Source organism: Vicia villosa, linkage group LG1 (assembly GCF_029867415.1).
Source record: "Vicia villosa cultivar HV-30 ecotype Madison, WI linkage group LG1, Vvil1.0, whole genome shotgun sequence".
Taxonomy (NCBI): Eukaryota; Viridiplantae; Streptophyta; class Magnoliopsida; order Fabales; family Fabaceae; genus Vicia; species Vicia villosa.
The window spans coordinates 167,928,076-167,939,211 of NC_081180.1; the positions used below are offsets into that span (position 1 = coordinate 167,928,076).

Below are 11,136 nucleotides of genomic sequence, written 5' to 3' on the forward strand. Positions count from 1 at the left end.
ACGGTTCGGTTCGGTTCGGATTCGGGCCCAAACTCCAGAACCGAACCAATCCACGGGTGAGATGGTTGGGCCCAAATTCCGACCGGTTTTTTTTCGGTTTTTTTCGGGTTCGGATTATAACGGTTCGGTTAACAGTATCGGTTTTTTTCGGTTAACCAGATATGGTTCTTTTTGATTTTAAGCCCAAAAAATCTATGAAATTTATTTCTTTTACTGGCCCACACTAAAATCATTCACATTTTAAAAATTGTAGTTAATTATCATCACTCAACTATCATATTAAAAACAAATTAACTATTATATCTCTAGTTCGTTTATTAAAAATAAATTTATCTAAATGCTAATAAATCCAATTTTTTTACTAAAATTATATTAATATTTAGTGATATTCAAATCTATAATATTATTACAACTTATTCAAAATTGAAATCAGTCCTATTGTGAGATAGTGTTTTGTCCATATTTTTTCCAACTAATTCATGCAATTGTCCATATTTTTTCCAACTAATTCATGCAATTGTCCACACTTCCTCCAACTTATTCTTGCAATACCTGTCATCAAAAATGAAAAATCAAGTAATAAAATTCAAAAGTTAAAATAAACTATGAATGGTAAAAATAATAACAATTCTTTTAATGATTTTGACAAAAAAAATCAATTGTTGATAAATTAATAGAATAAAAGATCAATACTAATGATAAAATTCAAAAGTTAATCAACAATTAATAATAACAATAATTTAAATTCTATTAATGATTTTGTCAACAAAAAAACAATACAATTAATGATAAATTAATATTGAATGAATGATCAATATTTAATTTGCCTCTCAACATTAAAATTCATAAATTATGTTAAATCATCCACTAAAACAGATAAATAAGAGTAATGGTTTATTTATCAGAAAAATGATTTATCAGAAAAAAAATACATTTATTGATTTAACATAAAACCATTAATTTAGATTTTGCTTATGACCATCAATCAACTGTAAATCAAAAAATATTTTTAAAAAAGTACTAAAGAGTGGAGATTTTATATTTACCTGAAGAATGATTTCTTCAGCTTGAGGACATGATTCTTTGAAGTAGTTTGTGAGAAAGCTGTTATAATCTCTAGCAGAATGAGTTGTAGTTTATGAGAACATTTTACGAGCATGATAATAAACAAAGAAACTAAAACACTTACAATAGAATATTGTTGATATGAAATATGCCTACACTGGTAAAAAAAATGAAATGCTCAAAGATTAGTTCTATTTCCTCCAGAAAAGTATTCAGCTATATTGCTGGAAACACAACTCATTCATAATACACAGTCATAGATACTCAGTCAAACTATAATATAAAGAAAATGAACAAGTTCTAAACAAACAAAAGAAAATGAACAAGTTCTAAACAAACCAAAATCCTTTACCACTCAAGTTTAGAACAAAAGATATGTTATTTATAAGAAACATAAAATAACAAAATCAATCTCCTACCAACCAACAAGTTAGCTGTCTTCTCTTCTCTAGTTACTAATAGATCATATTGTGAGTCAACTAGAAATACTAATACACCTTATGGTAGATCAAGATTTACTTACTTTCGTTGCCAGAATTAACAAAGGTTATTTGTTCTTGTGCCACTTATTTCTGCAATTAACAAAAAAAAAAAAAGTTAACTATGTGAAGTGATAAAATACAGCTTCCATTATCACACAAAATACTATAACTATTCATATAAAATAAACTAGATCTTAAATAGGAAGGTAGTGCCAAGAGAAAACCATTGCCTCCAAGTGCGAGCTACAATCTCTACATAAAACTCTATCATGCTACAGCAAAAAAACAAGTGTATCTTTTATGATGAATGAGTCAAGAGGTAATTATCACAAACAGAAAATTGATTGCTCTGTTCAAACTTCAGATTTTATAAACTTATAGTGCTATCTTGCCTCTAGAAAGTTGAAGGCATAACTTGTAAGTGAGAATATAACGTATCTTACTCATAATTTTGATCAACACAGCAAACATAAGTTGTCTTGCTTGAACTCCATAATCTCTTCCTTATTTATTTCATCTTCATCACCTTTATATTATGTCCATCATCAAGGACTCTCTTTTAACAAGACATTACCACCAACATCCTTAAAATAGCATTCACCTCTCTGCTATGCTTTCACTCTTACCTTACACAAAATTAAAAACAAAATTAGAGGAAAAATAGATGAGTACTTATCTAACCAGTGAAGAATCTAATGAGAGTATTAGAATTTGCTTCATTCACTAAGTTTTTCAACAAAAATAACAACATATCATACCAAATCTGAGAATCTAATGAGATATAGAGCTTGCTTCATTCAGTGATATCCCTCTTATCTGCCTCAGAGCTGAAAATATTGAATCTAACAACAATGATTTTATTAGCAAAACAGGAAATAAATCAAATCAGAGTATATGAAACAAGAACAATGATAATGATTTTAAAGTGACACTGAATCAAAACACAGAATAAACATTTAGAATAAAATTTTCAAAACTCATTTTTGTTCAAACCCACTTCAATCTACAAAAATGTTGTAGTTCACAATATTTTCACAACAAGAAACCATAAAGTTAACTATATTTTCAATTGAGTACACAAAGATCTAAGAATCTAAACAAAAATAGAAGACATTCCAGTGAACTTCACAACAGAGTTAACTATAAACATCAAAGAAACCATTAGTCCATTCTACAATGATAAACAAATGAACAAAAATACAGTGGCAATGTCGATCTTGAACAAAAAGAATCAACCAAGAACACTAACCTAACCTCCTCTATAGTAAGAAGGCTCTGATTCAACACAAAAATGAGGTATAAACACCTGCATAAAAGACATAGCTGTAACATATTATAACATAAATGTTAGTGAAACAAATCAAACCGTAACAAAATAGTATCTATGAGATTAACAAATCACAAGATATTATACCTTTTAGACAAATAGTAGGAAGATGTTCTTCAAGTGTTCCGAAAGAGCGTAGTATCCAATCTCTCACAACAAATATTTATTGTGATCTTTTCTGAATTTGGGGGTTAGGGTTTGGGTTTCAAAACTAATATGTATGTAAGGATGATATTTGGAGAAGAGATTGAGAAGGAGAGATGAATATGGTGATGAAAACATGGTGGAGGTTCTATTCCTCTAAGATGAAGTTGAACAGATGAGAGCTGTGAGGGGGGCGGCGCTGTTTTGAAGAAGAAGAAAAATGAACAAGAAACCCTAATAATGTTAATAAATAGTAAAGTAGTAACTGGTTCGGTCGGATTCGGTCACCGATGGGCCTAATCTTTCCAACCGATCCGAACCGAAGTAGCCCATTAATATCCAAACCATTCACCCGTTACACCCGATAATCCGACGTGGCCCGACCCGAACAGGAAAATTAGCTTCGAACCGGTCGGATTTCCTCGGTTCGGCTTCTCTTGTCCAGCCCTACCCACAACGCTTGATTGAAAATTTGATTTTGACTTAATGTGTGACACAAATGACAAAAATTTTAATGCTATACAGCAAAGTCAACTCTCATATCCACTGCCAATCAAAATTCTTTAACCAAATTCTTACAAATGAGTACCGAAAAATATATATACAAGTTTACAGGAACATTTTTTTTATACCAAATTTGTGACTTTGTCTCTCCTTCTTTCAATACAGGAATCATACACCATACAAAAATATTTGATGTGTTTTTTAATCCTTAAATATTACTCCCTCCGTCTCATAATAGATTATGATGTTTTCTTTAAGATTTTCACGCTTTTTAAAAATATGATTAATTATGTTGATTTCAATGATAAAATGAGTTTAATTTACTAAAATAACCTTATTAATAATAGGTAGTGGAATACTTAAATAAATTAAAATACAATAAATAAGGGTAAGTTAGTGGGAAAAAAATAATAAATATTACATTGGTATTTTAAATGGACAAATAATTTGATACAAATAAAAATAGAAAATATGACATCTATTGTGAAATGGAGAGAGTAAAAAAGTTTTCCGGTCATTTGACAATAAATCATAAAAATCACGATTTTGTCACTTTAAATTTCTCTTTACGTAAATCACATGTTCCTAAAACATTTCATGTTTCCCTCAAACGTCAAATATTTGCGGCAAAAATAAAAGCTAGTTTCCATAACACCTCGTACTCGAAACAAAAACTAATTAAATAAAAAAAATATTTTTTTTGAGTTTTTTGAAAGTTGACTCCGCATAGATAATTAATTTTTTTTCTTTTGGTTCTTGTTATTCTATTTTAATCAATGTGTAATTGAATTACATTGAAATTAGTTCATTTAATATACACAATATTTAATTTTAGTTCTTATATCACTAATATTTAAAAGATTAATTTGGCAAAAGTTAAAATAAAAAACAAAGTAAAACATATTTATTATGTGAAAAGTAAAAAATTACGAAACAAAAAATCATTAAAAAGATAATGTATTTGTAAAAAATCATTAAAAAGTAGTATGTTTCCAAAAATCATTCTCATATTTAAACCAAAGTTGCTACTATCTTTTTCATCTTAAAAATGATTCATTATAAAAATAAAAATAAAAGTTGTGACTATAGGAGAGTTGGAACTAGCTAGCCTGAAGTGATTTAATTGACAAACTGTAGAAAAAGATTCAAGTACAAGAAGTAAAATATACACCCTCACACAAGTCTCATACATACACACTATACACACAACACAATATAGTGTTCAATTCAATGGATTCTGACCGAGTATGACTCACTGGAGGCTCTACTGTTCCTAATATAGGAATACGTACGTTAGTAAACCAAACATATGGCAAAGTACAACATTAAAACCATAAAATATTACGTAAAAATGGCAGAACTAGACTAAGAAAACTTTTAAGGCAAATAGAGAAAGTCACTTTGGAATCACACTGTTTTTGGGCTTTCACAACTTGTTGCCGATGTCATTTACCAATGTCTTGCATTATCACTCAAACTTTACGATGTATCTGAGTTGAATATTTTACTTCATTGAAAATTTTTTTTTTTTCTCGTTTCCTTACCAAATAATCAAGTTTAGTAGGGAAAGTTGAGAGAATTTGAAAATATGTTTTATACTGGAAGTCTTAGAATGAAGTTACCATATCCACAAATATTTCTAGACATTGTCAAAGTAACTTATCTGGTTCATGTAAATATTTTTGCACTATCGAATATTTTAATATTAAGTCACCCACCCACCCAGTTCATATTTTTCATTACCCGACGTATTGATGCTAACTAATCTGATTCCCACTTCTAGGGGTGTGCATGGTTGGTTATTTTCAAAAACCAAACCATAACCATTTTAAAACCATTTAAATGGTTTGGATTTATAACCATAACCACATTTTAATCAAAACTGATTATAAAACCGGTTATAAATTTGGTTATAATTATATAACCGGTTTTTAAAAAAAATCCAGTTTTGAAAATTATTTTTTCCGAAAATAATTTTTTTAAAAAAAAAATTAATATTTTGAGAATTAAAATATTTGGATTTGGATAATAACCGGATTATAACCGAATCCAAAATAATTTAACCGGTTAATAACCATTTAATTATATCCGGATTATATGAATGAATAACCAAACCATTAATAACTAAACCGGTTAATAACCATTCAATTATATCCGGATATTTAAAAGTGGTTTAGGTTTGGTTATGGATTTGGACATCAAAACCGGATATTTTGCACACCCCTACCCACTTCTTACTACCGGATGTTTTAAGGTTAAGTCACCCGATGCACATTTTTCTTCATCAGATGCCTTTGTTGTTGAGCCATTCTGATAGATAAATGTAGGAAACTCTAGATCTAAGAGTACATTAAAAGATAATAAAATAAAACAACTTTTTTTCTTAATTTCATAATGGAGGCTGCATACAATTATATAGTAGGGTTTCTACCTCTAAATGGGCCATGGGCCAAAAGGTACAAATAACTAAAACAACAATGAAATAAAATACTACTAATTACACCTCCTTAATTTAATATAAAATCCTTTAGCAAAGTGGATTGTTTCTTAATTCTTTTGGGCCTTGAATTCTTCATATCATTACTCCCGGGCCCATAAGGAACCTTGTCCTCAAGGTTCAAAGGATTCAACACCGAATTGGGTCTATGATTTGTTGGGCTGGGTGAAACCGAAGTGCTTAATGGGCTGAAACTGCTAGCTGGCACAAAGGAAACGTGTGGAAGAATGCTGGCCACGTCTGTAGTCAAGTTGGGCGGTGAAGAGATAATGGGAGGATAAGATGAAATCTGAAAATCTGCATGTGATTGGTCTGTGGGAGATAAGGTGGAGTCTTGGGCAGTGTGCGCACGTGGGGAACAGCTATCAGCTAGGGGTGTTCATAACCAAACCAACCCAATAGAAAACCGCAAACCAAACCAAACCAAAACCGCAAAAAACCGCATTTGGTTCGGATTAGTTTGGGTCATTTTTTAACAAAACCGCACGGTTCGGTTCGGTTTGTGATTTGTATTTTGTAAACCGAACCAAACCGAATCAAACCGCATTATGTTGCAACTTAAATTTTACTTAACTCACATCTAACCCAAACTTAAACCTATTATACATTAGTCTTATGATTACGAACAATTTTCGCATCCTTACACAAATAATTTCAGTCCCGATCTTCTCAAATCTCTAATAATATTATCGCACCTTATTTGCCACTAACATCTTCCCTCTTCTATAATCTCTACTCTCTTATATTATTTATTTTTCACCTTCTCATTTTTATGTAAATGTTCCGTATTTTAGTTTCGTTTTTATCGCACATCTTCTTCTCTAATCTCAACATTTTTTTCTTTTTCACCTTCACTAATCTTTCGTCTCTTCATTTTTTGTTTCATTATAATAATTTTTATATTGTTTTATGCTATTATTTTATGTTTAATATTCCACTTTTGTCTAATTTAATTTTTACATATTAAATGGAAAATTATTGTCAAAATATGACGAGTTTTGTTGTTATTTGATAGTGTATGAATGTCTAAATACAAAATTATATTGTCATCTATATTTGTATGTATGACTCAATAAAATATTTATAAAAAACCGAACCGAACCAAACCGTATTAGTTTGGTTTGGTTTGGTTCGTTTTTTTTTAAAGCCAACCGAACCAAACCAAACCGCACTATTTTTTCTCTTACGATTCGGATGATTTTTTTCGTCAAAACCGCCCAAACCGCACCGCGAACACCCCTACTAGTATCAGCAACGAAAACACGCTTTCGGTCCTTGGGAAGTACAATAGAGACGTTAGCTGGCTGAGGGTTAATATGGTCCAAACACTTTAACTTAGTGGTACTTCTATTGAGAGCGTGAGGGTTAAGTATCATTTCAGAATCACAACTCTTAGAAACACTCAAAACATTTTCTAAAAGTCTCTCACTCTCTCTTGCGTCTTTTCCCTTGCAAACTAAGTTTGGCTTTCCGATGTCACTTAAACTCCGGTGAGTCACGGTGTTGGATCTCCCCTAGTTGCAAGTGTTGGCTCGACACGAGGTAAATTGGTGTTAAGCTTCTGTTTCTCTAATTCCTTCAGTTCTTGTGTTTTATTGTTACGCATGGCTAACTCTTTGCGTTGTTGGTCAGGGACTGTACCTCTGAGAGCGGCCACCGGAGCAAAAACACTCAAATCTTGATGAAGACGATGCTTGAGTCTGGATTCATGTCTTCCCCGTGATAAGGTTTCAACAACGATACGTGAATAACAGGGTGGATGCGAGATGAAGATGGAAGATCTAAGAGGTAATCCACAGTTCCCACTCGTTTGACCACTTTATATGGACCAAAATATTTCTTTGCTAATTTCTGACTAAGACGCTGTGCAACTGTAGTCTGGCGGTATGGTTGGAGCTTTAATAGAACCCAATCTCCTTCTTGAAAGGTAAAGGGTCTTCTTTTTTTGTTTGCCTATTTCTCCATACTGATTTTACTTCTTTTGAGATGTTGTTTTAACTCCGTGAGCACCTCATGTTGTTGTTGCAAGGTCTGGTTTAAAGTTGCATCCTGAGTAGATCCCGTCACATAGTCTAAGAGCTTTGGAGGCTCATGACCGTACAAGGCTTTGAATGGAGACATTTGAATCGCTGTATGAAATGATGTGTTGTACCAGTATTCAGCAAGATGCAAGAATTTGTGCCATTTGTGAGGATGGTCACCAGCTAGACAGCGCAGGTATGTTTCTAAGGACCGGTTTACTGCTTCTGTTTGACCATTTGTCTCTGGGTGATAAGAGGTGCTATATTTCAGATGTGTTCCTTGGAGTTTAAAAAAATGTTTCCAAAACTTGCTTAGAAAAAGGGGGTCGCGGTCAGACACGATAGATCTAGGTATTCCATGAAGGCGAAAGATTTCCACTGTAAAGTGAGCGGCCAAGTCCTTAGCAGTAAAGTGTGAAAGAAGAGGAATAAAGTGCACAAATTTACTGAGACGATCACAAAGGACCCAAATCACAGTGTGGCCGGAAGAACAGGGTAAGTTTGTGATGAAATCCATAGTTATATCTTCCCACACTCTTTCTGGAACTGGTAGTGGCTGTAGTAGTCCCTTTTTCTTTTGTGTATCATATTTGTTGTGTTGACAGTGTGAGCAATGTTTAACCATGTTCTTGACTGCAAGGTACATACCTGGCCAACGGAAAAAAGCCTGTACGTGTGCTAAAGTGGCCTTGACCCCAGAGTGTCCTCCTTCCGGTGTATTGTGATACTCCTTCAAGATACTCAAACGCAGATCCTCCAAATCTGGTACGTACACCCTGTTTTTGTAATATGGCAAGTCTTGTGAAATTGAATAATCTGTTGTGGTTTGGGAAGCCATTTTGAGGAGATCCTGACCCACTGTGTCATACTTGTAGAATCTTTTTAGAGTTGTGAATAGATCCGGAAATGGAGAAGATAAAGCTAGCAACAATGGTTCGTCCTTTTCAAACTTTCTACTGAGTGCATCCGCAACCAGATTCGTCCGGCCAGGTTTGTAAGATATCTCAAAGTCAAAACCTTGTAATTTTGCTGTCCATCTCTGTTGTTCTGGTGTCTGAATTCTCTGTAATAGTAAATCCCTTAGGCTTTTCTGATCTGTATAGATGTGGAATTTATGGCCTATGAGGTACTGACGCTATTTCTTTACAGATTTTGTGATGGCAAACATCTCACGAACATACACAGAAGCTGCCTGCATACGAGGGCACATTTTCTTACTGAAGAAAGCAATGGGATGACCCTCATGAGATAACACCGCGCCAATAGCAACCCCAGATGCATCAGTATCAATGTTGAAGTGTTTTGTAAAGTTAGGTAGAGCTAAGACCGGCATGTCAGTCATTTTTCTTTTGAGATTTGTAAAGGCTGCATCAACCTCTGTACTCCATGTAAATTTAGTGGAACGCAACAAATCGGTGAGAGGAGCGGCGAGAGTGGCGTAATTTTGAACGAAACGATGATAAAAACCGGTGAGGCCGAGGAATCCACGAAGTGCCGAGAGAGAACGTGGCGCTGGCCAGTCTAGAATAGCTTTTACTTTCTCTGAATTGGGTGCAACACCACTCGCTGAAATGATATGCCCTAAGAAATTAATCTGTTTAGCTGCAAACACACACTTAGATAACTTCACAAAAAATTGGTGGTCCTTTAATAACTGAAAAACAACCTGCAAATGTTCAATATGCTCACTAAAATTGGAACTGTAAATTAAAATGTCATAAAAAAAACTAGAACAAAGCGCCTGAGGAAAGGCCTTAATAGATCATTCATCGCTGATTGGAAAGTAGAAGGTCCATTAGTTAACCCAAAGGGCATAACTAGGAATTCATAGTGTCCGTCAAAAGTACGAAAAGCTGTTTTATATGTATCTTTTGATGCAACCCTGATTTGATGGTAACCTGAACACAAATCTATCTTAGTGAAAACAGTAGCTGATCCCAGCTCGTCCAAGAGTTCATCAATAGTTGGTATGGGAAATCTGTCTTTAATTGTAACTGCGTTTAATGCACGGTAATCTACGCAGAAATGCCACGTCCCATATTTTTTTTGACAAGTAACACGGGTGATGAAAAAGGGCTAGTACTAGGAATAATAGTTCCCTCCTCAAGCATTTAGTGAATTAAAGTGGTCATAGCATCCTTTTTTGAATGGGGATAACGGTATGGTTTTACATTGATGGGGGAAGTATTAGGTAAAAGGTTAATATGGTGGTCATGGGTTCGTTGAGGGGGAAGGCTTTGGGTTGTTGAAAAATGGTTTGGAAATTTGTCAAAAGTCTGGTAATTTATGGTGAAAGTGTGTCAAGTTCATGTGATTCTGTTTTTGGAAAGTGGGGTTTGACATCTGTTGGTTCCATAAGTAATAGGTGGAAAGAGGCAACTGCGTCAGTATGAATGAGCTGTTTTAATTGATGAAAAGAAGTATGGGTTGGATAGGTTTTAGGCTCGCCGGTCAAAGTGATAGGTTTTGTGAGGTGTTGAAAGGTAAGGGATGGGATAGAAAAATCAGCTTGAATTGGGACTAGGGTTCTGAGCCAAGCCATGCCTAGCACAATATCTGCCCCTTCAACTGGTAATAAGTAAAAAGGTAGGGTGAAGGGTTTATTTTGTAGCATAATCTCCACATTATCACAAATACATTCACATTGCAAATGAGATCCATTGCCCACCATTACCGAAAATTGGTTGATAGGTGTTGTTTTGAGATTTAAGTGACGTGCAATTTTGGGCTGCATGATATTGTGGGTGCTGCCCGTATCAACAAGAACCATGACTAGCAGACCTGTTATTGAACCTTTGAATTTGAGTGTTTGTGGGGAAAATTGGCCTGTTACTACTTGGGGGGAGAGTTAAAAGTAAGTATCAACTAAGTCTGGTTCATTATTAACTTCTGAGTATTCTGCCACATCTTGAAATTCAGACTGAATTTCCTCATCAGCCAGTAGGATAAAGAACCTGCTAGTTGTGCATTTGTGTCCGGTAAAAAATTTCTCATCACAATTAAAACAAAGACCTTGAGCACGTCGCTCTTGGAGTTGGGCTTGAGTTAACTTACGAATGGGGATCTTGGTTTGTTGGGATAAGGGCTGTTTAGGGG

At 33.9% G+C, this 11,136-nt stretch overlaps 1 long non-coding RNA gene across 3 annotated transcripts; it reads right to left on the bottom strand.

Annotated features, from left to right (window-relative positions):
• Positions 1 to 358: 358 nt before the first annotated feature.
• LOC131620100 (uncharacterized) lies at positions 359 to 3,466 on the bottom strand. 3 transcript variants are annotated; one of them, XR_009288991.1, is made up of 6 exons: positions 2,962 to 3,466; positions 2,797 to 2,870; positions 2,306 to 2,389; positions 1,991 to 2,173; positions 1,589 to 1,637; positions 359 to 552 (listed from the first exon to the last, which is right to left on the bottom strand). It is a non-coding gene; the product is annotated as an uncharacterized LOC131620100 (long non-coding RNA). The 3 variants fall into 3 exon arrangements; XR_009288992.1 differs by having other exon boundaries at positions 367 to 552; positions 1,991 to 2,168; positions 2,797 to 2,853; XR_009288990.1 differs by having other exon boundaries at positions 383 to 552; positions 1,991 to 2,168.
• Between the last annotated feature and the right edge of the window lie 7,670 nt (positions 3,467 to 11,136).